Here is a 27331-nt window from a genome sequence, read left to right as displayed (position 1 = left end):
CTGGCGCATTTAGTTATTGACTTATCGCTTTTTTAGTAGTTTTGAACAGTACCGTTATATAAGGAGAGAACGGGGCTTTCATTTGATTTCGCCCATTTTCACAATATTGTTATTAATTTTCGTCCTGAGCAAATTTGGTTGCTGCAGCTTAAGTCGTTTAGGATATATATATAACTCCACTTTCCAAAATTTTTTTCCCACAGGTGCCCCTTGCCACTGCAATATCCTGTGCCAAATATGAGTTTCATATCTTAATTTAGTGCTTAGTTATGGTACTTTATAGGTTTTCGGTTAATGGCGATTTGTGGGCGTGGCAGTAGTCCGATTACGCCCATCTAAGGACTGTCCCGTAAAAAATTGACCTTTTTATTCCTTAAGATTATGACGTAACTGTTTATGGCATTAGTCTCAATAGGGTCTTGTTTTTTTCTCTATAATCTGACGATTAACAAAATGTATAACATTTGGTGTCAACACTTCAAACTATTAAGATGTCTAGCAATTAAGAAAAAGTGCGCGAATTGGTTTTGTCCACTTACCTGGAAAATCCAGAATTAAAATATTCAGTTATAGCTAAAAAAAACTGGAGCATCGGAAAGTTCTGTTAAAAGGGTTGTTTCGAATTACAAAACGGGTGTACCTACTATACGAAAAAAAGGTTCAGGTAGAAAAGCAGGTGCAGAAGGTAATTTTGCAAAAAGAGTGAAGGAAGTTTTTAAGCAGAATCCCAACACTTCAGTACGAGATGTTGCTGTTAAAGCAGGTACCTCTAAAAGTACTGTACAAAGAATAAAGAGTGATAGTAAGCTAAAGACATATAGAGTTCAAAGAGTGCCAGATCGTTCCGATGAAAAGCATTTGGTTGCTCAAAAACGAGCTCAAAATTTTTATGAAGGATACCTAACAAAATTTGCTGTTGCGTGATGGAGTGATGGACAGATTTCAAACAGTTACCGGGGCATGAATATTATACCTGTATGAAGAAGGGGCAAGTACAGAGAAAATTTAAGGAAAAGAAAATTACCAAATTTCCCAAGCAGTATATGGTTTGGCAAGCGATATGTGCTTGCGGTTTGAGAAGCAGTTTTTTTGTAACACAGGGCACAATCAATTCAAAAATTTATATTAGCGAGTGCCTTCAAAAACGTCTTTTGCCATTTATTCGCGAACATGAGGGTACTGTAATGTTCTGGCCTGATTTAGCAACCTCTCACTTTTCTACAGCTACCATGGAGTGGTATGAAAGCAATAATGTCAATATTGTTCCAAGAAAAGCGAAACCACCTAATTGCCCAGAGCTTCGACCTATTGAGAGATATTGGGCTCTAATGAAATCGAATCTCCGGTAGAGTAAAGGTACTGCAAAAAATTTACAAGATTAACTACTTGATCGATTTGAAAAATTTCTTTCGCTGTTGGGAAGCTACGGATATACTATCTGTGCATCTATATTAAATTTTCGAAAAAGTTAGGGATTCATACTAAAACTCCTATTATGTAACCCAAAGTGTGAAAAAATTACCAAAAAACTTTCTTAAATCGCGTGTGCCGCGAAAACTATTGGTTATAGAACCATGTAACGTACTACGCATTTGCAGATTATATGTGACCTGGTCTACGGAAAGGGGGCTTAGGTGTCAAAAAAAAGGAGAACAATTAATGAGATAACGAGAAACTGACGATTATTTTTAACAGTTTTTCACAGAAAACTAGTTTTCGCACTTTAGCTCCCTTTTCGTAGACCAGGTCACATATAGTTATCTATAAAAAATGTCGCGACAGCGTATGTCTAACTATTATAGTTTTGTCACAAATGTCACCGCTATAAAAACTTTTTTATTTATACTTTGGAATTATTCCTTATCAACACAAATGACTTTTTATTTAAGTGTGCTTCAATACCATTTTATAAAATTTTGAATTATTCAATTTAGACCTTCCGTTCGAAAGATATCACCAGTTCAAAATTGTAAGTTATTTGAAAAATGTCCCACGGTTGCCGCTCAAACTGCTAGGTTAGGCGGCACCATAACGGGGCAACTCGACAGGCAAAAGTTTACAGCATACTAACAGTCAAATCGACTCCTATTGCAGTTGGGAAATTCTTTATGTGGGCATTTGATATCTTGATATTTCATTTTCAAAATGACGGCGAGTAGTTTCGAGCTCTTGAACCGTTTAAATCTTTGAAGAGCATGAAAGAATTGTAGGGCTATTGTTGTTGTGTTGTTGTGGGATTAAAGAGGAACGTTTATGTGTACAATATTAAATAGTGGAAAAATACTGTTATTTTTGAGGTTTCTAATGTGATGTCGTAATTAATTACATTTACATTATATTGCAAACGCAGAGTGAAGCCTACGAGATTTGCCAAAATAATGCAATAATTATTGTACACATTGAAAAGGTCTGCACAAAACTTCGCGATGCTATATGTCTACCTCTTACGGATATCCCACAACAACATTTTTTGTCATTTACTTTTTACGATAAATAATGGACAATTTTCGAAGCTATTTAAACCAACACAGTATTAATCGTTATCCAATTAAATACCTTAAATTCATTGTTTATTTAATAGAGATCAATATGACGGGGTGAGGACTCATGTGTAGAAATCCACGCAAGTGAGGAAAGTTCTCTGATCGCCATTCACTTGGGAGTGGCCAGAAACGATTCTTTTATACATCGCTCAAGCAGCTCACGACTTCCGGTCTTTGGCCAAGTATCCTCTGGGTAGCCTAAGAACATCTGTTCGAAGGCAAAACATCCCCTACATAGGGTTGTGCGCTGGGTTTGGCACCCGCCACGTAAAAAACACTACCAATGAAAAATTACCAAAAGCCTCGGAACATGCTCTAGACGTGCGTACGCTCCGAGGTCCTAACATACCTGGCTGTCTCCGGATCGAAAAGCCAACAACCAGATCGAACATGTTGTGATAGACGGAAGACACGTCTCCAGTGTTCTAAACATGCGTAAGCTCCGAGGTCCTATCATCGACTCGGACCACTATCTTGTTATAGACAAGATTCGCACCCGCCTCTGTGCAGCAAAACACGCACGTCAACAAACACAAGGAAGGTTCGACGTCGAGAAGCTGCAATCACAACAAACAGTCGAACGATTTTCTACTCGGCTTGCACTCCTGCTCTCTGAGGGCACTAGTCAACAGCTCGGTATAAGGGAACTGTGGAACGGCATTTCAAACTCCTTACGTACAGCTGCAACCGAAACCGTTGGTTTTCGGAAAGTGCAGAAGAACAGCTGGTACGACGAGGAGTGCCGTGCCGCCGTGGAGAGAAAACAGACTGCCTACATCGCAACGTTACGATCGACCACAACACGTGCGGGATGGGATAGATACCGAGAGTTGAAGAGGGAAGCGCGACTACAAAAAAATGCGGCGGTTACCCAAGGTTTCAAGACCGGAGCATACTCTTGTAGAACCCCTAAAGGTGATCTAGTCACCGATGCCAAGAGCATATTTAAATTATAGAGGGAACACTTTTCAAGCCTGCTGAATGGCAGTGAACATACAACGCCAGGAGAAGGTGAACCCGATTCTCCAATCGACGACGATTCAGCAGACGTTCTATTGCACGACGGTGAAAAGAAGTTCGAATAGCAATTACCCGCTTGAAGAACAATAAAGCGGCGGGGGCCGAGGGATTGCCGGACGAGCTATTCACACACGGCGGCAAAGAAATGATAAGGAGTGTGCATCAGCTTCTTTGTAAAATATGGTCGGACGAAAGCATGCACAACGATTGGAATTTAAGTGTGCTATGCCCAATCCATAAAAAAGGAGACCCCACAATCTGCGCCAACTACCGTGGGATTAGCCTCCTCAACATCGCATATAAGGTTCTATCGAGCGTATTGTGTGAAAGATTAAAGCCTACCATCTACAAACTGATTGGACCTTATCAGTGTGGCTTTAGACCTCGCAAATCAACAACCGACCAGATATTCGCCATGCGCCAAATCTTGTAAAAGACCCATGAAAGGAGAATCGACACACACCACCTCTTCGTCGATTTGAAAGCTGCTTTCGACAGCACGAAAAGGAGCTGCCTTTATGCCGCGATGTCTGCATTTGATGTTCCCGCAAGACTCATACGGCTGTGTAAACTGACGTTGACTAACACCAAAAGCTCCGTCAGGATCCGGAAGGACCTCTCCAAACGAGGTTTCAGACAAAGCGACTCCCTATCGTGCGACTTCTTCAACCTGCTTCTGGAGAAAATAGTTCGAGCCGCAGAACTAAATAGAGAAGGTACCTTCTTCTATAAGAGTGTACAGCTGCTGGCGTATGCCGATGATATTGATATCATCGGCCTCAACACCCGCGCCGTTAGTTCTGCTCCAGGCTGGACAAGGAAGCAAAAGAAATGGGTCTGGCAGTGAACGAGGGCAAGACGAAATATCTCCTGTCATCAAACAAACAGTCGTCGCGCTCGCGACTTGGCACTCACGTCGCTGTTGACACTCATTACTTTGAAGTTGTAGATAATTTCGACTATCTTGGAACCAGCGTAAACACCACCAACAATGTCAGCCTAGAAATCCAACGCAGAATAACTCTTGCCAACAGGTGTTACTTCGGACTGAGTAGGCAATTGAGAAGCAAAGTCCTCTCTCGACAAACAAAAACCAAACTCTATGTATAAGTTACTCATAATTCCCGTCTGCCATTTGGTGCAGGGTCTTGGACGATGTCAACAACGGATGAGTCGACGTTACGAGTTTTCGAGTGAAAAAGTTTTGAGTAGAAAAGTAGTGTCACCGATATGATATGATGTCAAACAAATAAACGATCTTATTATTCACAAAGTTCCCGGAGAAATAAAATATTCCAAACCGATAGACACCGTGACTAATATCGAAGACCCAGTTTATTATCTCCAGGAGTTTTTAAATTCATTAAACATTTCTGGACTGCCACCACATGAAAAATTTGAATTCCAATTATGCTTTTGAGGAATTTAATCCCTCCAAACATGTGCTACGGAACGAGGCTGCTTATTAAGAAATTAAAGAACAATTTAATTGTAGCAACCATTATCACCGGCCCAGCAGCTGGTCAATTAGCTCATATACCGAGGACTCTGATGATCCCAAGTGACCTGTATATCCCATTTAAACGGCTTCAATTTCCGGTAAAAACTTCTTTCGCTCTAACAAAAAACATGTCCCAAGGCCAAACTTTCGAATTAGTAAGGATTGACCAACGAAAATAATTGCTTATTCATGGCTAACTGTATTTTGGTCTATCGCGGGTCGGAGCCACAAAATTAATTAACATCAAATATCGTTTACAGGGAAGATCTGACTCAAAAAATTATTTTTGAGGAGCAGAGAAAATAAAATATATAGAAAAGGCTTTTTTACAAAAAAAAAATAGTAATAATAATACAAAAAAATAAACTTTCATGTTCGAATTTCCTTCATTTTACTCGTTTTTAACGACCCCACGCAAAAACGAGAAAGTATGTGTGGGAGGCACAAAATTATAACTTTTGAAATGAGTGTTTAATACCTGTGTGAAGCCGGCTAGCTGCTAGTAGATATATAATTACAGAACTAAAGTACACCGAATATTAAATGATTTTTTACATGAAATGATATCTTAACCCATCTTTTACAAATCGAAATTCATACATATATAGGTGTGATACAAGTTACTTATCCTTTCACTTTAGTAATATTAAAAGCCGATACAACCAAAAAATAGTTGACAATATTAGTAACAAACAAGAACAAGAGAACGTGATACTAAACAAACTTCTAAGAGCACATAGGAATGCTACTGAAAATAAAACTCAAATTCTCGAAGGAAAATATTTTCCCGGTTTGTTAAATTAAACGAAATGAATAGTAGCCAACCGTATCGTTGTAAAGAAAAAAAAACCAACCAACCGAAATTTGCAGCAACTCCATAACCAAAATATCCAGGACACACAGTCTACATATATTGATATTTTGTTAACAGAAGGAAAATAGTGATGACAGCTTTAGACAGATTTACAAAACACGCAGTAACAAAAAACCTAAATACTTAGCAAAGCAATAGAAGACGTTAGAAGATCCGTAAGAGATATTATATTTTTCTTCGGAGTACGAAAATTAACAGTTATTGACAATGAGCCATTTTTAAATTCAGTCTCTTTCATATTTATGATGGTAGACGAGTTAAGAATAGAAGTTTGTACTACTCTCCCATCCAAAAGTCAAGATAATCAACAAGTCGAAGGGTTCCATTCTGGATTAATCGAAATAATGCGTTTCATAAAAAAACGATGGACACAGAAATTTCAAAGAAGTTTAAGAAAGAGCAGTGTCTCAATATAATCATTCAGTTCATTCCACAATATTTAAATGGTTGGTAGACCTACTATATTTTTTATAGAAATGTTACATTTACCCCCGAGAACATAGAAAGAACTATACAAAGTAACCCACAAGAATTAGTTCAGAAACAAAAGAAGGATATCGAATACCATAAAACAAAACAAAACAAAACAAAACAAACAAACAAAAGAAACAAAAGAAGGATATCGAATACCATAAAAGTACCGTAAAAGTAAGAGTAAGTTGGAAATTAAGGCTAATCTACAAGGACGAGTAATTTTGGTTAAGAAAAATGGGAGATTAGGAACAAATTTAAGTAAACCCTACAATAAGGAGATAGTTAAGGAAGATTAAATAATGCCGTGTTACAGTGACGTAGCTACAACTTCGGGCGCCCGGGGCCAAGGATGTTCTGCCGCCCCCCTTTATCTACCTACCTACAAGTTTCATGAGGTGGTTCGAACAAAAGTGAATTTTTACAAAATATCTTCGATATTAAGTATATAAAATTTAGGAACTAGAAGCCACGCAAATTCTGAAGTTCTAAAATTCTCGCAATACGTTTTTTGAGGAAATTGATAGTAAATTTACAATTTACTATGTCTTATTAAAAGACATAGAAAAAACCCATTTTCGCCCTATATCTTGTACACTTTTGACACAATTTTCAGGAATTTTTGCCCGAATTGGAGTTTTTAAATATCATTTTTGAAAATTTGGAGAAATAGAAGTATTTGTTACATTCAAATCATAGGGTAACTGTAAGAGTGACACGTCGCTAGACAAAGCTAGAAAAGTGCATCTTTAAATTCTATCACTATTTTTAAGAAAGATGTACATAAGTCAAAAGATATAAGACAAATTCAAAAACTGAAGAGTATTCGAGTAAAATTTTATATTTTTCATTGTTATTCAGATTATTTCATTGTGAGTGTACAACTCTTTATCTTTTATAATAAATTTTGTAAAAAAATTTGTTGAAGTTTTTTTCTGAATATTAAAAAACAGCGAAGATCGTTTTGCCGCCCCCCAAGACGTTGCGCCCGGGGCGACGGCCCTCTTCGCCACTCCCCCTAGCTACGCCACTGCCGTGTTAACCAAAAAAGGCGATAACTCACAAAAATATGATATTTTTAACAGTAGAAAAAGGGACAGCAATATTTTAAACAATACACGAAATTGTTATAAGAAGATACACAGAAACAGTTGTCCGTATAGAGCGACTATTAAAATAATCCGCAAAGTCCTAACTACGCCTTCATAATTCATAACACAAATAAAAACTCTAAAATGTCATGGGTAGCACTTCCAAATGGATGGACCATTTCTTAAGCTTTTTTTTAAATGAAGTTTTTACATTTCTTGAGAGCTGGATACTAAGCTATAACCAGAAAACTTTATGCTGAATGTGTTACTATGCGTGTTGATTCATGAAAAATGTTTGTGTTATTACTAAAACAAACAAATCATTTCAATACCTTATTTCATTGCAAGTTATTTGGTTTGTTATTTCCAAAAAATTCGGACAGCTAATAAGAAGTTTACTGGATCATTTGTCATAGTTATATACAGCACAGTGATTTTAAAAACGTAAAAGAATGTGAACTTAAACACGTTTTGCTATCCAAATATAGAACACGTAGCCGATTCGGGGACCGTTAGTCTACTGATACATTTTGTAAAATAAAATGATCGTAAAATACGCTGTTTAATTCAAACAAGCAGGCAGAACCGGTCTAAACCGGATAAATCCCTGATAATATGAAAATATTATAGATGAAATAATGAAATTTTATGTATTGTAAAATCTAAAGCCGCAGGTTACTGAATATGTGTGGGTGATAGAGAAATTATGTTTTCAGATTTGACTTTGGTATCAAACTGCATTACAAACACCTACGAATTTTCGTGCCACAAATTATGTGTCTACCAGTGTTATCATTTGTTTATTAATGGTAGGTATTAAGATATTTTTTACTGCGGCACATACTAATAATATGGAAATTTGAGCAGAAACTATAAAGTCAAGTCTGGAAGACGTCGTCGTAGAACATAGGTCGTAGTATAGTGAATGCCATAAGAGTACGTTCAGCTGGAAATGAAAAATGATCAACGGAAAGTGAGGCTCGTCTCAGTCAGGCTCGGGATAGATAAAGAGCTGAGAGAGATAAAGAATCTTCAGTAGAGCATAATAGTATCAATGCTTGGCATTGAAATTCAAAGACGAATCGACAGGAATGTGTTGCTTACAAGGAAAATTAGAAGAAATTCTCCCTCCACCTGAACCACCTTACTATCTTCTTACAGGTGATCATTAGGAATCCAAACAATTCATGCGCAACATACGCCGTTGTAATACCGCATTTGAAATTACCTCTTTTAAGAGTAAGCAAATCATAGAACGTGGGTCCATGCCTACATTTAAAACTCAAGGCCAAGTGTACCTCTTTACTGGGAGCTACCACTACCACTTCGATCCGATGTTCACACATTTTTGTAAATATATTTTATTGCAGATCCAGATACATAACCATTTACGGGGTGTTCAAGTCTTGCACAGCCAACTGATCGAGATTGGATTAGATATCTCCAAAATAATGGGTTGTCAAAAAAATCTTGCGGTAATTTTATTGATTTTTTTTTTTATTGAAATTGAAATGAATTTTTGATGACTCATGCCCAGCTCTTAACCGATGCTACGGCTGCTACTATGCCGGTCTCTTTCGACCAATTCAGCGACTTTATCGCAATTTTCGACGACAGGCCTTCCGGAGCGTGGCACATCTTCGACCACCTCTACACCAGAACGAAAACGTTGAAACCATCGTTGTGCGGTGGAAATGGAAACTGAGTCGGGTCCATAAACTGCACAAATTTTATTGGCAGCTTGAGATGCATTTTTGCCTTTATCGTAGTAGTACTGTAAAATATGCCGTATTTTCTCTTTATTTTGCTCCATGTTTGCGACGCTATAACTCACGAACGACTTAAAAGAAACGACAATCAATACAACACGTGTTAGCGCGTGAAATGAGCTTTCCAAAAAGGTATAGCATGACTCGATGCAACGAATAAAACTAGAACTACGCGCTTTCAACGCCAACTAGCGCAAATACCGCAAGACTTTTTTGACAGCCTATTATGTTACATTCATCGCTGATTTTTGCCTACTCCTCGACGAAAGGGAAGGATGATGTGACCAAAGATGCGCTCTTTTGAGAACTTTCCCTGCCACGCTGTCAACTTCGTGCTTGGCAACTTTAACAGCAGGATGGGCTAATTTAGCCTCCACGAGCTCTGCATCCCCAAAAGGGTGGAGGCTGATCGACTTCGCAAAACTAATACGGCTGTGTAAGCTGAGGTCAAGCACCGTCAAGATCGTAAAAGACTTCTGCGAGCCGTTCAATATCAAACGAGGTTTCAGACTCCTGAAGAAAACAATTCGAGCTGCAGAGCAGATACAACCTTCTACAAGACTGTACAACTTCTGGTGTACGCAGATGAATCGATACCATTGGCCATAGAAGCCGCGCCGTTAGTTCTGCTGTCTCCAGGTTGGACAAAGAAGTCTGGTAGTGAACGAGGGCAAGTCGAAATATCTCCTGTCATCAAACAAACAGTCGTCATACTCGCGACTTGGCTACCATGTCACTGTTAACATTCCAAACTTCGAAGTAGTAGATAATTAATAATTACAAAGATATTGCATATTTTGTCCCCCTATCGCCCTTAAAAGGTATGGCACATTTATCGTTGCACAATGTGCTAATGCTTTTCTTGCGGCACAGATGTCGGGAGTTTACGAGCGCTTTGCATCGCATCCTCAATTATATCTGTTATTCGATGAACTTGATCGATTGTGGAATGTTGCGATGTAAGTAAATCCAAATTGATGAATTGGTATACGGTCCTTTTCTTCAATTGTGTTCTGAAATCTTCTTATAATTACAACTTGCAGTAGTTTGGACAAAATAGGCAGCAGTGAGATTGGACGATATGATGATGTTCGTTACTGTTCTTGATGACAACAAAGGAAAATTGTTCGACTATCATTATTCAGCGTACTTTCAATCCTCCTCAGTTATGCAACTGTATGCGTTTAGTAATCAACAAGATTACAGTAAATATTATTGTGATACGATGGACGATACGATAGCTACTTCGCATGCCACTGAAGTTCGCATACCTTTCGCGATGATTATTTCGACATATCAGCCTGCAAATCCGCGTCAATTATGGGATGCGAACACAAATTATATTGGCGAAGACATTTTACATCGTATTCGCTAAGAATTGGAAATGGGTAAAATTCGTTTGATACTTCCAGTGGTTTGATATCAATTCCACCTGCTTTTGTCAATTGACTTCAACGAAAGATGGGCTCATCACGACTGTTCATCCGAACATTGTCCAAATTATCGTAACTACGATTGCTTGAGTGCACGCGCAATTTAAGCTTCCACACATACCGATGTTAATGACTTAAACTGGAAGAATCAAAGTAAAATTCCGGGAGGTTTGCTCTCATACAAATCGATCAATCGTCTTGACAATGAAAACGAAGACGTGAATTATTCAGTGGAATTTGTAAATTCTTTGCAGAGGCTTGGTATGCCGCCGCATCATTTGCGCCTCAAAGTTGGATCCGTCATTATTATGTTTCGCAATCTTCATGCGCCGAAACTGTGACGCAGCTATCGAATACAAGGGGACAGAATGCTTGATTCTACGAATTCCTTTGAATTCCAACGATATGCCATTTCAGTTGAAACGTATTCAGTTTCCAAAAAAATTGCATTTGCATGATGGCAATCAACAGGACACAAGAATAGTCTTTAGTGTATTACATAAATCTGGAAATGCCATGTTTTCACACGGCCAGCTATACGTGGCGTATTCACGAGTTGGAAATCCATCTTCTCTGTATATTTACGCATCGGAACAGAAACCAAAATATTTGTTGCTTATCAAGCTGCGCTACATTGAAAAAAATGTAGAAAAATCGCTAATAAATGATTTCCAACACAATATAAATTCAACTTTCTTTTCATGTCAAAACACATAATTTTGCGCAGGACATCGCCTGCGGGGTCAGCTAGTCTTATATATATATAACCATAAGTTGGGTTTTTGTCTGTTCGATATAGCTGACTAAACCGTTGCATGAAATGAAAAATGGCCTGAACCACTATGAAGGGGATCCAATGAGGATGGTTTGTAAAAAAATTTAGAAAATGTTAATTTTTAACCGGCCTACTAGTGTAAATTAAAGAAAAATTCATTACTTACTTATAACAGAGAATGTTATTTAACATTTAGCTAAACTGCAACACACTGATAAGGGAGAGTAAATTCTGAAAGGTTCCAACAAAATGTACAATAGCAATTGAAACATGTCTCTCTTTGTTTACATATTTTGACATCCAGTTCGTACAGATTTGGCACTTCATATGAATTTCCCGTTACATTTGTGATGAACGCGCGGATAATGAGATAATTTATGTAAATTTCAATATGACGCGCTCTGGAAATACGAATTAGATTTGGCATTTTGTTATCTAATTGTATAAACTGAAAAATGGATTGGAGAAATAATTTGCATGAGCCAACATATATTTTTAAGTTTCGAATATGGTTAGAAATAAACAAGATAATTTAAAAATGGTTTATACCTACTACGCATCCTCGCTATCAGGCAAAAACCCCTTGTATATGTATAAATGCCACCGCTATAAAAGCTGAGTCGCGCGGTCGTTCTATTATGCAACAGTCGTGTGCGGAATTAAATAAAATTTGCTAGAATATATTGTCTATAATGAATGTATATGGATATACTATATACCTTAAATTTGTATAGCTACGTTACTACGGGATAGGCACTGATCCACCATAAACTTTTTTCATCATTTGAAATGTTTCAGTAAACGTTTTCCCAAGTTTAAAACAAAATTTAATATTTGCTCTTTGTTCAAAATGCATTTTACGACCGATGACCTAAAGCTGCTGTCACTTTTTGACCGATAACATCGACTGTAGTTATCCAATTGTCTTAGAATTTTTACGAAATGTCAACAAGAGATCAAAATGTTTATTTCATATACCCACCAATGGGTGGCGCCACCAGAAACAGTTATATTTAAAAAGTTCTGTTTCTTTTGTGACAAACCTTGTACAACGCGCTATTTCAAGCAAGGTAGAGTGAAACCTTTCCACTTGGCCGTTGCTTTCGCTGTGAAGTGTGGGGATAAAGAATTGAGCGATAGAAAAGTGGAATCACTTATGTTTTTATTAAATTGGAGGTGAAAGCCTTTTCGTTGTCGGAAACAACGGTTTTTGTATTGTTGAAAATTAATAAAACTTGTAGAAGAGCATCTTTAACATCAACAGTGGATCTTGATGCGATTAGCTTCACAACGGCAAATTTTAAAAATTTGTCGACGCATGTCAAAAAATTTTGTTTGGTAGTAATAAAAATATCGAGATGAAAAATTTACCCTGGAAAATTTGGGATTTGGGACTTAGGGGCGTTTGTTTGTTTATTTATTAAAACAAAAAGTGAAATGAAAGTGCTTATCAATTTTTCAACAGTATCAAAAAAATGTGTCGAATAAATTTCTGGAACAAAATTCTAGTGTTTTTATTGAAAGTATTCGATTTAGATAAAATGGGTGCTTTTTTAATTATATGAATTTTTTCCGATATTGAAAAAATAAGGGGTTGGTGGTCGGTAAAAATGCTTATATTTTTTATACCGTAAAGATAATGTCCCAACGTTTTCAAAGCCCCATACGATAGCAAGAAGCTCTCGTTCATTCGTGGCGTAATTTTGTTCTGTAGCAGAAAGAGTTCTCGATATCATTGTAATGGGGCGGCCATTTTGACACAAAACTGCACCTAAAGCTGTCGACGAGGCATCCATAGTTGGAAGTTTATAATTCAAAATTGTGTTCTTTATCTGGACAAGTTCTCATACCCTTTTCTGAAGCTAAAAAACCCAGAAACTCAACTTCGGTTTTTTAAAACTTTGACTTCTCTGTCGATTTTCTCATTCGCGCTTTTTTAAACTTGCCTAAGATTCTATCGATGCTAGCCAAATGTGAGTTTTCCTCGGGTGAATAAATAATTATGTCATCGATGTAAACGTGACAACATTTTCCGATGTCTTCACGCAGGACGTCGTCTATCGCTCGCTAAAATATGCCTGGCGCATTTTTAAAACCAAAGGGTAGCTTACAAAACTCATACGTTTCATTGTTAATGCTAAATGCAGTTTTTTTCTATCTTTTTCGCACATAACAACCTGATGGAAACCAGATTTTAAATCTAAGGTGGCAAAATATTTTGAGTTTCCCAAATTGGCTAAAATTATAGTTGTGACGGGTATCGGATATCGATCAAGAACTGGTTGTTCGTTAATTTTCCTATAATCGATTATCAGTCGTAGCTTCGGACTACCACTTTCATCTAAACCCTTTTTGAATACAACATGGACGGTGGAATTATATGGAGAACATGATTCTCTAATTATACCGTCTCTGAGGAGTGCTCTTATTTCGTTATTAATGAACGGCTCAACTGAAATCGGATACGGATAGGTTTTGCTACAAACTGGATCATTTGTTTGAGTATGAATCCTAGCCTTAACATTGGTGTTAAATGATAGTGCTCTATTTGGGTCAGCAAATGCATTTATGTGTGTGTTAATCACATCCCGAAATGGAGTTTTAATGTGAAATGGAACAGAATCTTCTTCTATCGTAATCAAATTGCTTTGGTTGCATGAGAGATGCTGTAGTTTCTCTTTACCGTTACGGTAAAATAAGTATCAATTTTCAGTATCAGCATTTGCCTCAATTTCTCTAAGAAAATCGTATCCAATGATACCATCAAATGTACTTACAGGGTCCGAAGTGTAACCAACTTCGGACCTTTCGTGCAGCTGTCGCACTAGATGTAGCTGTTTATAAATGTGCTGAATGACAGTTCGGAGGATTGTTCACAAGTGTACAAAAGCGTTTTGCCAAAAGTGAACGCAAAAAAAAGTGATCAGCGATGGAATTCAAACGTAATAGTGTGACTGCTTTATATTTTAGCTGGAAAATCACAGCCAGCAATTGTTCGTGAGCTCAAACATCTTAATGTGAATAAAGTTTTTGTTTGTCGCACCATCACTCATTACAATGATACTGGTAGTATCGAAAACGCCATGGAGGTGGTCATCAAGAGACTGCAACGTCACGTGAGATGGTTCGGAAAGTGATGAAGCGGCTTGAGCGAAATCCACGACGAAGTGCCAATCAAATGGCTAAAGAACTGAAAATATCCGACCCCAGCCTCAAGCCTTACAAGTTCCAAAAGTCCCATGATCTCACACTGAAGCAGCAACAAGTAAGACTGGAGAGAGCGAAGCAGTTGCTTCGCTTGGCCGAAAGCGGTCAAATTCCGAACACAGGTTCTGACGAAAAAATTTTTCAAATTGAGCAATTCAAAGACTCTCAAAACGATAGGGTTTACTTGACCGACCGTTCATACGAGAATCTAAGTCATCGGTTGGCCACCAGGAGGCAGCACCCGCCACAAATAATGGTTTGGGCCGCTGTGACCGCAGATGGGCGCTCTCCAATTGTTTTCATCGAGCCTGTAAAGTAAATGTGATATATATCGGGAAAGTATTCAGGAGGCTGCTTTGAAGCCGTGGGCAAACTAACATTTCTGTCGCAAACCATGGACGTTTCAACCAACTCACCACCGTCTCACAAAGCGCGAGTGAACCAAGAATGGCTGAAAAACAATGTTCCGAACTTACGAACTACGACCACAAAATGACTCTCGAATTCACCAGATGCGAATCCAATGGATTATTCTCTCTGGGCCGTTTGGGAGAGCAAGGTCCGATGTAAAATATACACCAGCCTCGAGATGCTGAAGAAAGCCATTGTCCGTGAGTGGGCCAAAATGCCGCAAGTCACATTCGGGCAGCTTGCGATTCGTTTTTTGACCGTCTCAAGGCCGTAGCAAAGGCAAAAGATGGTCATAACGAGCAAAAGTGAATTGGTCCTGAATTTATGATTATTTTTACATATTTTGTACTTTAAAATAAAAAAAAAAATAATTTTCCAAACCGAATTTATGGCTTTTTTAATTGGTTAAACTTCGAGTGTCTGTAAGTTGGGAAGTAAGTAAAATATTGAGCTATGATCGAGAACATTCATCAGGCATTTATTTATTAAATTTATATTATTTTTATATTTATATTAACGGCAGGAGCGACTTTAGTTTAAATAATTAATTTCTTCAACTTGTTTCTTATCGCTATCAACTTGACTATAGTTATTAGTATCATCAGCAAGGTAACAACTTTCAGCATAATTTCTGAAATTATCGCCTTGAGATCTCTTCATTATATCCTTCGCAATCTACTTGATCCAAGATTTCTTTTTCAGGCAGAAAGTTAACTTTTTGCATTTTATTTAGGGGTGTCTGATTTGAGGAGGATTGCTCGCGTGATCGCTTGAATATCGTAGGATGAATCGTAAAAGGCTGCTGTGGGGGAGCATTTCGTATTGACTGAAGTGGTTGAAAATTATTTTTATTTGCTGGTAATGCGGCTTATACTGACTTTGAGGAGAAGCGCGTTTATGGTAATATGAGGTATTATTGTCGATTTCCATCGGCATTGGCCTAGTGTGAGCGTTTTGAAAGGTTTAGATAATGCGTTGTCCTTGCCGAATATAGAGTGTCGCATAGTGGACGACGAAGCCCCGAATTGAATACCCGTAAACCGTTTTCTTTTGCTCGATCGTTAAGAGCTGCAATAATTTCCCTATTACTACTACGGGTCATTATTTGTTTGTTAGTTATAGAAGTTAATTGTTTGTCCGCTTTGTTATAATATTCGAAAATTGACATCCTACCCTGCCTTAACACACTAAGTTCATTCTTTGGGACATACAATGGTCTTTTGTCGGAGTACGATTGATCCAACCTTGCAATGATAGCTTTAAAATTAAGCACTGTATTGAACGACGAAATAATAGAATTAACAGATTCAGTAATCTTGTTTCGAAATATTCCTGTTGCAATGGAGTATTTTTCCGAACCCTCATTATAATAATTCATTGCAAACTGGGCAGCGGTGCGCCATGCCGGATATGATGACGAATCGCCTTTGCATTCAGGCAACGACTTAATTAAGTCCAAGCTAGCATTATTATCCGCAACTAAAGGATCAATAGATACCGGAGCATAAGTCTGAACGGTGGGAAACGTTAATCGATTCAATTGTGAGGTTAATTGATCAAGCTGATCGGAAAAAGCTTGTCTAATCCGCTCAGTAGCAATGCTAACTATTTTTAGAACTTGTTCCCCGCCCATGCTGATATCTAAAAACTCTTAAATTTTCTTTTTTATAAGCTTCAAATAGTAGTTTGTAGCAAATATAAAGAGATATTACTGTTTTAAGAAACAAACTTACTTTGAAAAGTGGAGAAAAAGTAAATTATTCAATGGGATAAACGAACAATGAAAGAGACCATTTTACTAAGCCAGAACGAAGATTATAACCTTCTATGCAAATTTGAGATCCGAAAAGTGCGTTTAATATTTCCATAAACTACAAACACACATATGTGTTATTGATTTTATTTCATTTTATTAATTTTAGTCAGATAAAAATTCTAAGCTGAAAGAAAAAAAGTTCTCAAAGAATTGTATTAATACTGTTATTTAACCCTTTCTCGTTTATGATTTTTTAGAAAAGCGAAAACTTTATCGTTGTAATTAATATTTTTATTATTTTTCACACTTTCCACGATCTTTTTTTAACAATGTTTTTTGACTCTTAAGTATTTTTTAAACAAAAAACTATTACTTTTTGTGATTTTGAATTGTTACTTACATGTTTTCGTACGAATTTAAAAAATTATTATTAATCCTGTCCTCAGGGCAATTAGTCCTTTCCGCAAGATAAGTGGTCTTCTTTAATATCCTTGAATAGTTGATAGAAATTTTTAAGAAGCCCACGGTGTTGGGCGCCAATTAGTAAAAATGCTTTTTTTTCACTTTTACAACGATGTTACTCGCTTTATTCTTCATTGCTTAAATAATTCTAGCATTCTACTTCGACCTGACCTGACTTGCTTGTCTTGCTCCACGGAGAAACGGTTCTTTGTTGTTCTTTCAAACTGCAGATCTTGGCGAGAAAACAGAACTATGCGCACATACCGTACATATTGAGAATTGAGTGCAAGAATAGGTTTAGCTCAGATTATAGCTTTGTGTCAGATTTTATTAACCCTCGTGCTGGGTCACCCTAATGACAGTGACCCGTGCTCCGGATAAAAGTAATACATTGTTATTATAAATCTCTTTATCTCATTGCTTGTTAATAACTCAATATACATATACATATTGTACTCATAATTTTCTTTACTTATGTGAATGCTCAAATCTTCTTAAGAACAATTATGTATATACATAAGAACAACTTTGCAAATAAATCACTCGCTAATAAACCGTGAATAGGAGCGCATTGCACATTAATTGCTTTACACACCCACATTTTTAAAATAATAAAATAAAGCAAGAAAAACGCTTCTTGCTCCAACATTTTGGCGCCCAACGTGGGGCAGTGTAAAATAAGTTTACTTTTTGTGCAAAAGTTTGAAAAACTCTGAAAACCCTAATGGTGGTTCTTGATGGTGGTTTGTATTGAAAAATATACATGTTTAGCAAATAGTTATTGAAGTAATATAAATTAAAATACATTCGCTGTTGTTGGTGGGTCCCTGGACTGATTTCAGTTTATTTGCACATAAATGGTTTGCAATCGGATGATTTGTCTGGTGAGATTTTAAGAATTTCTACTGTTGCTGAAATTACCGCTCATTGGAAAGCGTATGTATAAAAACAAATTACTTATCATCATATGTACATACATACGTTTATCCAATTAAATGCATACATAATTCACTAAATCACCGTTTGGAACATTTTGGTTAACGGAGTTGCATTCGCTGCTTTTGTTAGCAGATCATCGCATACTTAGCATAAGTTAGCGCCTTTACTGCTCTGCTCAGCTGAACGTTCATAGCTCTGCCGGCACTTGAAAGCGTCGCCCGCTTGGTCGCTGCACCGTTGCTGCTATTCTGTCAACGCATCTATTTTGAGAGCTCTGCTGCTAGCAGCAGTTATTATCGCGCTTTATTAGTTACATGCATTTTCTACATTTTTTGCTGCCTGCACTAAATGTTTAGTGAGATAAAGGGATAATGTCTCTTGAACACTCCAAACGCAAACGCGCTAATATAAAACACAATATATCACGTATTAAATCTATTGTAGAGGGATCAAAAGGCTTTGATGAATGTGATGCCTTCACATGCGGAGTTGCAATGCCGACTGGGAATACTAGAGTCATACTTTAAGCAATCACTCTCAGTTCAAGCTGACATTGAAGATTTGGATCCATCAGACACAGGTCGAGCAGATTTAGAGGATGGCTATGTCACAGCCAAACTTTGCATTCAAGCACAACTTGGGGACGAAGGAAACGTTACAATTAATTACCCGGAGGCAACAGCTCCATCTCCTGTTTCCACGCCATTATTCTTGCCAAGGTTGTCCCTGCCTACTTTCAGCGGGAATTACGCAGAATACAAAAACTTCATTGCATTGCGCTGTGGCGCGCCGCATTTTCACTCGTATCTCGGGAACGGTTCGTCCTACGGCCATGATCACGTATACCATTTCGGTAGCAAATGACGTGACAAATAACTTTTGTTTTATACATTTTGCCATGAGATGCGTGTTTCAGGCGCTAGGTAGAAAATTTCACGATTTTAGGCGAATTTCCGAAATTTCAAGGCCGGAGTTGGGGTTGAATATGCAATCCGATCTCAAAACAAAAAGTTGCATTGGAATCAGGAAGTACTAAGGCAACTTTTCCGCACTATTAGAAATCCCGAATCGAAAATAGTCCGGAATCGACCCACCCTATTGCATACCAACCTGACGCTGAAATTGACACAATAAACTGGAATTTGCCAGCCAACACAACTTTGGCTGACGAAACCTTCTTTAAACCTCGATGCATCGATCTATTGCTTGGAACAGAGGCATTTTTTGAAGCTCTCGCTGTTGGTCAAATAAAGCTTGGCTAAAAGTTACCTACATTGCAAAAAACATTATTTGGCTGGGTGGTTTCTGGAAGATACCAATCGAAGCACTATACGCCTTCAAAGTCATGTCTGCTATTTCGCGAAGACTCTATCGACGTAAACATGCAACGCCTTTGGGAGCTCGAAACTGTTGACTGCAAACCCAATCCTATCGGGTGATTTTTTAAGAGCTTGATAACTTTTTTTTAAAAAAAAACGCATAAAATTTGCAAAATCTCATCGGTTCTTTATTTGAAACGTTAGATTGGTTCATGACATTTACTTTTTGAAGATAATTTCATTTAAATGTTGACCGCGGCTGCGTCTTAGGTGGTCCATTCGGAAAGTCCAATTTTGGGCAACTTTTTCGAGCATTTCGGCCGGAATAGCCCGAATTTCTTCGGAAATGTTGTCTTCCAAAGCTTGAATAGTTGCTGGCTTATTTCTGTAGACTTTAGACTTGACGTAGCCCCACAAAAAATAGTCTAAAGGCGTTAAATCGCATGATCTTGGTGGCCAACTTACGGGTCCATTTCTTGAGATGAATTGTTCTCCGAAGTTTTCCCTCAAAATGGCCATAGAATCGCGAGCTGTGTGGCATGTAGCGCCATCTTGTTGAAACCACATGTCAACCAAGTTCAGTTCTTCCATTTTGGCAACAAAAGTTTGTTAGCATCGAACGATAGCGATCGCCATTCACCGTAACGTTGCGTCCAACAGCATCTTTGAAAAAAATACGGTCCAATGATTCCACCAGCGTACAAACCACACCAAACAGTGCATTTTTCGGGATGCATGGGCAGTTGGCCACCAAGATCATGCGATTTAACGCCTTTAGACTATTTTTTGTGGGGCTACGTCAAGTCTAAAGTCTACAGAAATAAGCCAGCAACTATTCAAGCTTTGGAAGACAACATTTCCGAAGAAATTCAGGCTATTCCGGCCGAAATGCTCGAAAAAGTTGCCCAAAATTGGACTTTCCGAATGGACCACCTAAGACGCAGCCGCGGTCAACATTTAAATGAAATTATCTTCAAAAAGTAAATGTCATGAACCAATCTAACGTTTCAAATAAAGAACCGATGAGATTTTGCAAATTTTATGCGTTTTTTTTTTTTAAAAAAGTTATCAAGCTCTTAAAAAATCACCCGATATTTCCCCTGATCATCGGCTTTGTGAACGTCATTTCATAGCCACAACACATCAAGGAACTACTGGACGCATTCATTCGACATCACTCGTCGCCGATTCCTAGCAATCGATCGCCGTCTGTCGCATTCGCCAGACACTTATTCGCAGTACGTCTCGTTCATGGAAGAATACGAACGTCTTGGTCACATGTCTGTAGTAAAAGCGCCGAAATTAGATGAACCACACTATTACATACCACATCACTGCGTACTGAAACCTACAAGCACATCAACAAAGTTACGAGTGGTGTTCGACGCCTCTTGCCAAACTGCGACACAAACATCGCTAAATGACTTACTTTTAGTTGGTCCAACCATCCAAACAGAGCTGTTTATGTTGCTTCGCGCTTCCGTTTGTATCGTTACGCTATCACCGCAGATGTCACTCAAATGTACAGAATAGTATCTTTGCATAAAAATTATCGTAAATTTCATAATTTCAACGACACGTTGTTGTTTTCATTCGCACCAAAGCAAGTTCACAAGTCTGTCACAAAATGCACAATACTGTCTATCGCGTTATCGCTGTTCGATCCACTTGGAGTGCTCTCACCACTCGTGATAACCTCAAAAATAATTATGCAGGAAATGTGGCTGCCAAAATTAGATTGAGACGAGTCGGTTCCCCAACATATACACCAAGCCTGGAATTGTTGCTTAGCATCTCTTAACTCGCTTTCATCACTAAGCCTGCCTCGTTATTGTCCGCTACCAAATGCTCGCGACATACAGTTACATGGTTTTTGCGACGCATCAGTTCGAGCATACGGTTCGGCGATTTACTTACGCATAGAAGACTTCGACGGAAAGGTTGCTGTACATTTCCTCATTTCGAAATCAAGGGTCGCACCAGTAAAAAAGCAGTCTCTTCCAAAACTCGAACTTTGCGGTGCCCACCTTCTCGCTTGCCTGTATGCTAAGATAAAGAACATATTAACCTCTGTTAGGATAACTACTTTCTTTTGGACTGACTCGCAACTAGTTCTACATTGGGTAAAACAACACTCTGTTACGCTGTCAACGTTCGTGGGCAGCAGGGTAGCTGACATACAGGAATTGACCGCAGGTGGACAATGGCCAACGCACACATGCAATATTGAGCTTGACATGGATATTGTGAACAGAGAGAAATGCAAGAAGACATTTGTTGTAGTTAAGGAGGTAAATTACTTGATCGATGTCATTGATGGCATAAGCTCGTATCTCCATTGCCTGCGTCTCATCGCCTGGCTTTTTCGGTTCAGTGATAAATGCAGACGAAAGCCTGCGACAAACACCATTTCGCCATCTCCTGACGAATTACGACGTACATCATATTACATTATTTTTAACATTCAGCAACAACATTTTTCAAACGATATTCAATTGCTTCGAAAAATCAAAGCTTTAAGACGTAACTTGAAGTTTCTCACACTCATAAAAGTTGGTGGACGTCTAGATTATGCAGATTTACCCAACTCGCAGAAACATCCCATTCTATTACCCAGCGATTCCCAATTTGTACTAAAGTACCTTTGACACCTACATTTGCGAAATTTTCACGCGGGCCCAAGGGCATTGGTCGCCTTCATCAGATTAGAGTTTTGGATTGTCAACGCTAGAGATGTTGCTCGTCGCATCGTTCGTTCCTGTGTGCATTGTGCTGTTACAACAAGTAATGGGCCCACTACCAGTTACACGTATTACACCTGCACGCCCATTTGAACGTTGCGGAATCGACTTTTGTGGACCAATAAACACATATCTTCGAATTCGAGGAAAACCACCCACCAAGTCATATTTAGCTGTATTCGTGTGCCTCGTAACTAAAGCTGTGCACATCGAGGTGGTCTCCGACCTATCAACAAACGCATTTCTAAATGCATTAAAGCTAATGAGTGGTCGCCGTAAAATGCCATGTGATATCTTTTGCGACAATGCTACCAATTTTGTGGGCGCATCTAACCAGTTAAAGGACCTCAAACAGTTCTTATTCAAGACTGAAGCGTTAAATGAAATCTATAAATATTGTTCCTTTGATTTTATTAATTTCCATTTTATTCCACCCAGGGCACCTCACTTCGGCGGCCTTTGGGAAGCTGCGGTGAAGAGCGCGAAAGGGTTGTTAAATTGCACATTGGCAAACACTAAATTGACATTCAAAGAGTTAAGCACCGTTGCTGTAGAAGTAGAAGCCCTTCCTAATTCACGTCCGCTATCTTCAATATTATCAGATCTTAACGACTTTGGTGCACTGACACCTGGTCATTTTTTGGTCGGTGATTCTTTGCGTAGCTTGCCTGAGCGCTCACTGGAGCTGAAGACCGTTTCACACCTTGATCGCTACAACACAATCACTGCCATCAAGCAAAGATTTTGGCGTCGCTGGTGTGTCGGCTATATAAACAAACTACGAGCCCGCGTAAAGTGGACACCACCTTCACCTGATCTCAATAAGGGTGCTTTAGTGATCGTACATGATGACAATCTGCCACCGCAACGTTGGAAATTAGGTCGGGTCAAATCAACCGTGCTTGGACGAGATGGCCATGTTAGAGTGGTGAATCTCCGAACTGCCAATGGAGCTCTTTGCAGGCCAATACATAAATAAGCCATTCTTCCAATTTCTTGAAAGATAGTTCTTTCAGCGGGGGCCGGGATGGTGGGTCACCCTAATGACAGTGACCCGTGCTCCGGATAAAAGTAATACATTGTTATTATAAATCTCTTTATCTCATTGCTTGTTAATAACTCAATATATAATAAGTGAATGCTCAAATCTTCTTAAGAAAAATTATGTATATACATAAGAACAACTTTGCAAATAAATCACTCGCTAATAAACCGTGAATAGGAGCGCATTGCACATTAATTGTTTTACACCCCCACATTTTTAAAATAATAAAATAAAGCAAGAAAAACCCTTCTTGCTCCAACACCTCGTGTTTGACAACGGGTGTACTTTAACTTATATAAGGACATTCTGTAATATATTGAATGTTGTAAAAGTAAAATAAATAGGTCGAAATATAGTGTGTGAATCTAGATATTCTAAAGACAGTAGAAAATCTCAATGGTATAGGGAAAGAGGAATTGTTTTACTCCAATTTAACGCGTGCGGGCCACAGGCACTAATGAGGAGAAAGCTCTGTGCAACGTGGGTGCTTCGCAAGTTCATAATCTAACAAAAACAACGAATTGCTGATTTTTCTCGGTGCTCATTTCGCCTCTTTTCAACTTAGCAAATCTCTTTTCAACGGCTGATTTTTCTGGTGCAGAGCCCAAATTCAAAAGTGTTTTCCCTCAAAACGCAATGCTTTATTAACAAACGAAATTTTTTTGTAAACTAACACAAGCTGCTTCACAAAAATGCTATATTTCATTAATAACTAATAGAAATCATATAGATGGTAGTACTTGTAGTAGAGTAGTAGTATTATCTATGTGTCAGCCACATTAAAGCGTGGACGGGTACCTTAGTTTTAAGATGCATATATAGAAAAAATGTTTTGATGTCGCAAAGAAAAATTATTCAGTGACCCTATAATACCCTATATGACCCTATTGTATATTAATATACAATCGAAAACGAGTTTTCACGTGGCAAAAAAATTAATCAGTGTAATTTAAAACTGAGTATTTCTTTGTTTCTAACCAAAAGGTGACAAAATGTCACCCGAGAGTGATGCCAAGTACTTAATAAGGTCAAAAGCTTTTGAACCAAGATATTTTGTTACACAAAAATGTGGACTAATTACCGATTCGCGGCATTTGCAGAGCTGCCTTAGAACAAGACGATTTGGTTATAAAAAGCGTTTTCGAAAATAATCCAGGGGTCGAATCGTTACATCCGTGCACAGATCGGTAAACATACGAAAGAAAATTCCGTGATACGTCAATCGTATACGGTGATTGCCATTATGACATACCATAGCAAACGGATCGTAATTTGGTGTTAGTTCACAATAGCTTTTAAAATCCACATTGCTCTGGATCGTATTTTTAGGTCACAATAGATGTGGAACTGTCGAAACTGTTGCAAATTTTCAGTAAACTAAAAAAAGCTAATTAAATAACAAAATGGATCCGACTTTGTTTTTTTTATTTGAGCTCTAGTGAAAGTGATAGGAATGAAAAAATAGTGCGGAGGTAGCTAAGAGATCGTAGTAATAGCGTTGGTAAAAAAAAATTATGAAAGCCCATTAATAAAATTTTCTTTTATAGATGTATCGTTGAAAGAAGCATTGAAATCTTAAAAAGACGGTGGAAGATTTTAGGATATGGCAAAAGCTAACATTTAAGCGGCATAACATAACATCTGCATAAAATTTAAAATAAGTTATGACCCTCAAAATTGTGATTCTGATCACACACAAGAAATAGATACTGGGGCAGCGAAACCCCTAATCGCAATGCAAATAATTTTTTTAATGTAAACCGAAATACAAACACTTTGTTCATATAAATTAATTTTTTTTTTAATGAGGTATTCCATTCTTGTTTTTGTTTTTTATTACTAAAAGCTACAAAAAAATTTCATAAATTTGTCTATTACGATTGACATTTTTCAAAAACAAAATAACAGAGAATTTTAAATTTAGACAGAGAATGTTATTTAACATTTCGCTAAGCTGCAACACACTGATAAGAGAGATTAAATTCTGAAAGGTTCGAGCAAAATGTCCAGTAACAAGTGGAACATATATCTCTTTGTTTACATTTTTAGACATCCAGTTCGTACAGATTTGGCACTTCATATGAATTTCCCGTTACACTCGCATTAAGATAAAATTAAGGAAACATTATTGATTATAACGAATTGATTCTAAAAAAATTGAAGTTATTACATATTAAAGAATAAGGAAATTACTTTAATATTTGTTATTACATACTTTGTTTAATATCCTAATAGCTTAAAATATCACGCAGGTCACCGTTTGTCGGATCCGCTAGTGAAATTATAAAAAAATGGTAGTGACTGAACGCCCTATTAATATAATTTCGTAGTAATTATTTTTTAATTTTGTGGACTTTTTTAAGATACCACAATTTTTTCAGTGACTGCAGCCGATTGATTTCTTGTTGAACATACTGTATGTGTGTACCAATTTGTGTACACTAAAAGAAACTACTGCTGGATACATCGCAATCACCATACGTTTGACAGTCATGTTGTCCGTAGATAAAAGTATTATTTTAAAATGAAAAAAATATTTTTCCACACCATTATCCTATAAAATACAAGTATATTACATTTATTTCCCGAATTAAAAAAGCGCTTACAATCTACATCAAGTATGACGCCAACGAAATTTGGATAGCACAATTTTGTTTTTGTAATAGTTATTCATATCTGTCATTGCCTTAACTGAAAACTGTTACTGTTAGACGGTATTTGTATACAGATGAAACGTAGCTCCATCATTTAACCCCAACTGAAAGAGCCAAATAGCTCCTTTTGATGACGAACATTGCAAATGTTTTAGGGATTACGATTTCCCGGAACCTGAAATCTCCGGTCCCTTAGAAGTTAAGGTACCGCTGCCCATCTGGAGGATGTCCTTATAAAAGTAAAGACTGACATCACCGCCATTTAAAAAGTACGATGGATGAAAGAGGGATTGAAACGAGTAGGTCCTTGTGGCGCTTACTACAGAGGCCATATAAAGGAGCACAACTTCAGTGTAAGATTCGTGGTTGGAAAGTGACACCGTCGCCTTGTTCTTGCATTTACCGCAATCCGTATTAAAGCGAACATATTGCTGATTTGCGGAAGAAAAGGACGATGTGACCAATTATGTCTTATATTAGCGCACCGATGGTGGCTTTAACGCCAGGGTGGGAAACAAGATATCTTTAGCACAACGGTCGGTAATTAAGGCTCCATGATGAAAAATCTCCAAATGGGTTGAGGCTAAATGACTCCAACGGAACCAGAAACATTGTTATCTGTAGTAGTACACTCTAGCATAAGAAAATTCACCAACAAACCTGGCTGTCACCGGATCGAAACGCCTCCATTCAAATCGATCATGTTGAGAAAGCATTGACTGGGACTACTATCTTGTTGCAGCGAAGTTACGAACCCGTCTCTGTGCTATAAAAACCGCACGACAATAAACGCAAGGAAGGTTCGACGACGTAAAGCTGCAATCAAAACCGCCGAACGATTTCCTACTCGACTTACACCTCTGCTTTCTGAGAGCACGCATCAGCAACTCTGTATAAGGGAACTGTGGTAAAGCGATTCAGGCGAGACGCTTTTGCAGACAAAAAAAGAGAGAGGCCGAGATGCGTGAATACGAGTTAGCCGAGAGAGATAATGCATGAAAATTTTACGAAAAGATGCGGCGACTAACAGAAGGTTTCAAGACCGGGACTTACTCTTGTAGAACCCCCCGAAGTGATATAGTGACTGGTGCCCAGAGCATACTGAAGTATGGAGGTAACATTTCTCCAGCCTACTGAATGTCAGTGAAAGGCATGGTGAGCCCATTGCCGGGCCTTCAAGAAGTTCGAATAGCAAATACCCGTGTAAAGAACAAGAATGCGGGGAGGACCGATGAATTACAGGCAGAGCTATTCAAATGCGGCGGCGAAGAACTGATAATGAGCATGCATCTGCTTCGTTGTAGAATATGATCGGGCAAA

The 27331-nt window shown here is 38.0% G+C and overlaps 1 protein-coding gene across 10 annotated transcripts in view; it reads right to left on the bottom strand.

The window, feature by feature from the left end:
* The window catches only part of LOC120779509, a 99650-nt gene that overhangs the window by 13287 nt on the left and 59032 nt on the right, over positions 1-27331 (bottom strand). The window contains exon 1 of one of the 10 annotated variants that reach the window (XM_040111825.1): positions 11644-11661. The exons of the other annotated variants lie outside the window; for them this stretch is intronic. The gene's annotated coding sequence lies outside the window, so the exon portion shown is untranslated. Of the gene's footprint in view, positions 1-11643; positions 11662-27331 lie in introns of those variants that run through there. 10 annotated transcript variants of the gene reach the window in all.

This window comes from Bactrocera tryoni, unplaced genomic scaffold, assembly GCF_016617805.1.
Source record: "Bactrocera tryoni isolate S06 unplaced genomic scaffold, CSIRO_BtryS06_freeze2 scaffold_11, whole genome shotgun sequence".
Taxonomy (NCBI): Eukaryota; Metazoa; Arthropoda; class Insecta; order Diptera; family Tephritidae; genus Bactrocera; species Bactrocera tryoni.
This window is presented reverse-complemented; position numbering and strand designations above follow the sequence as displayed.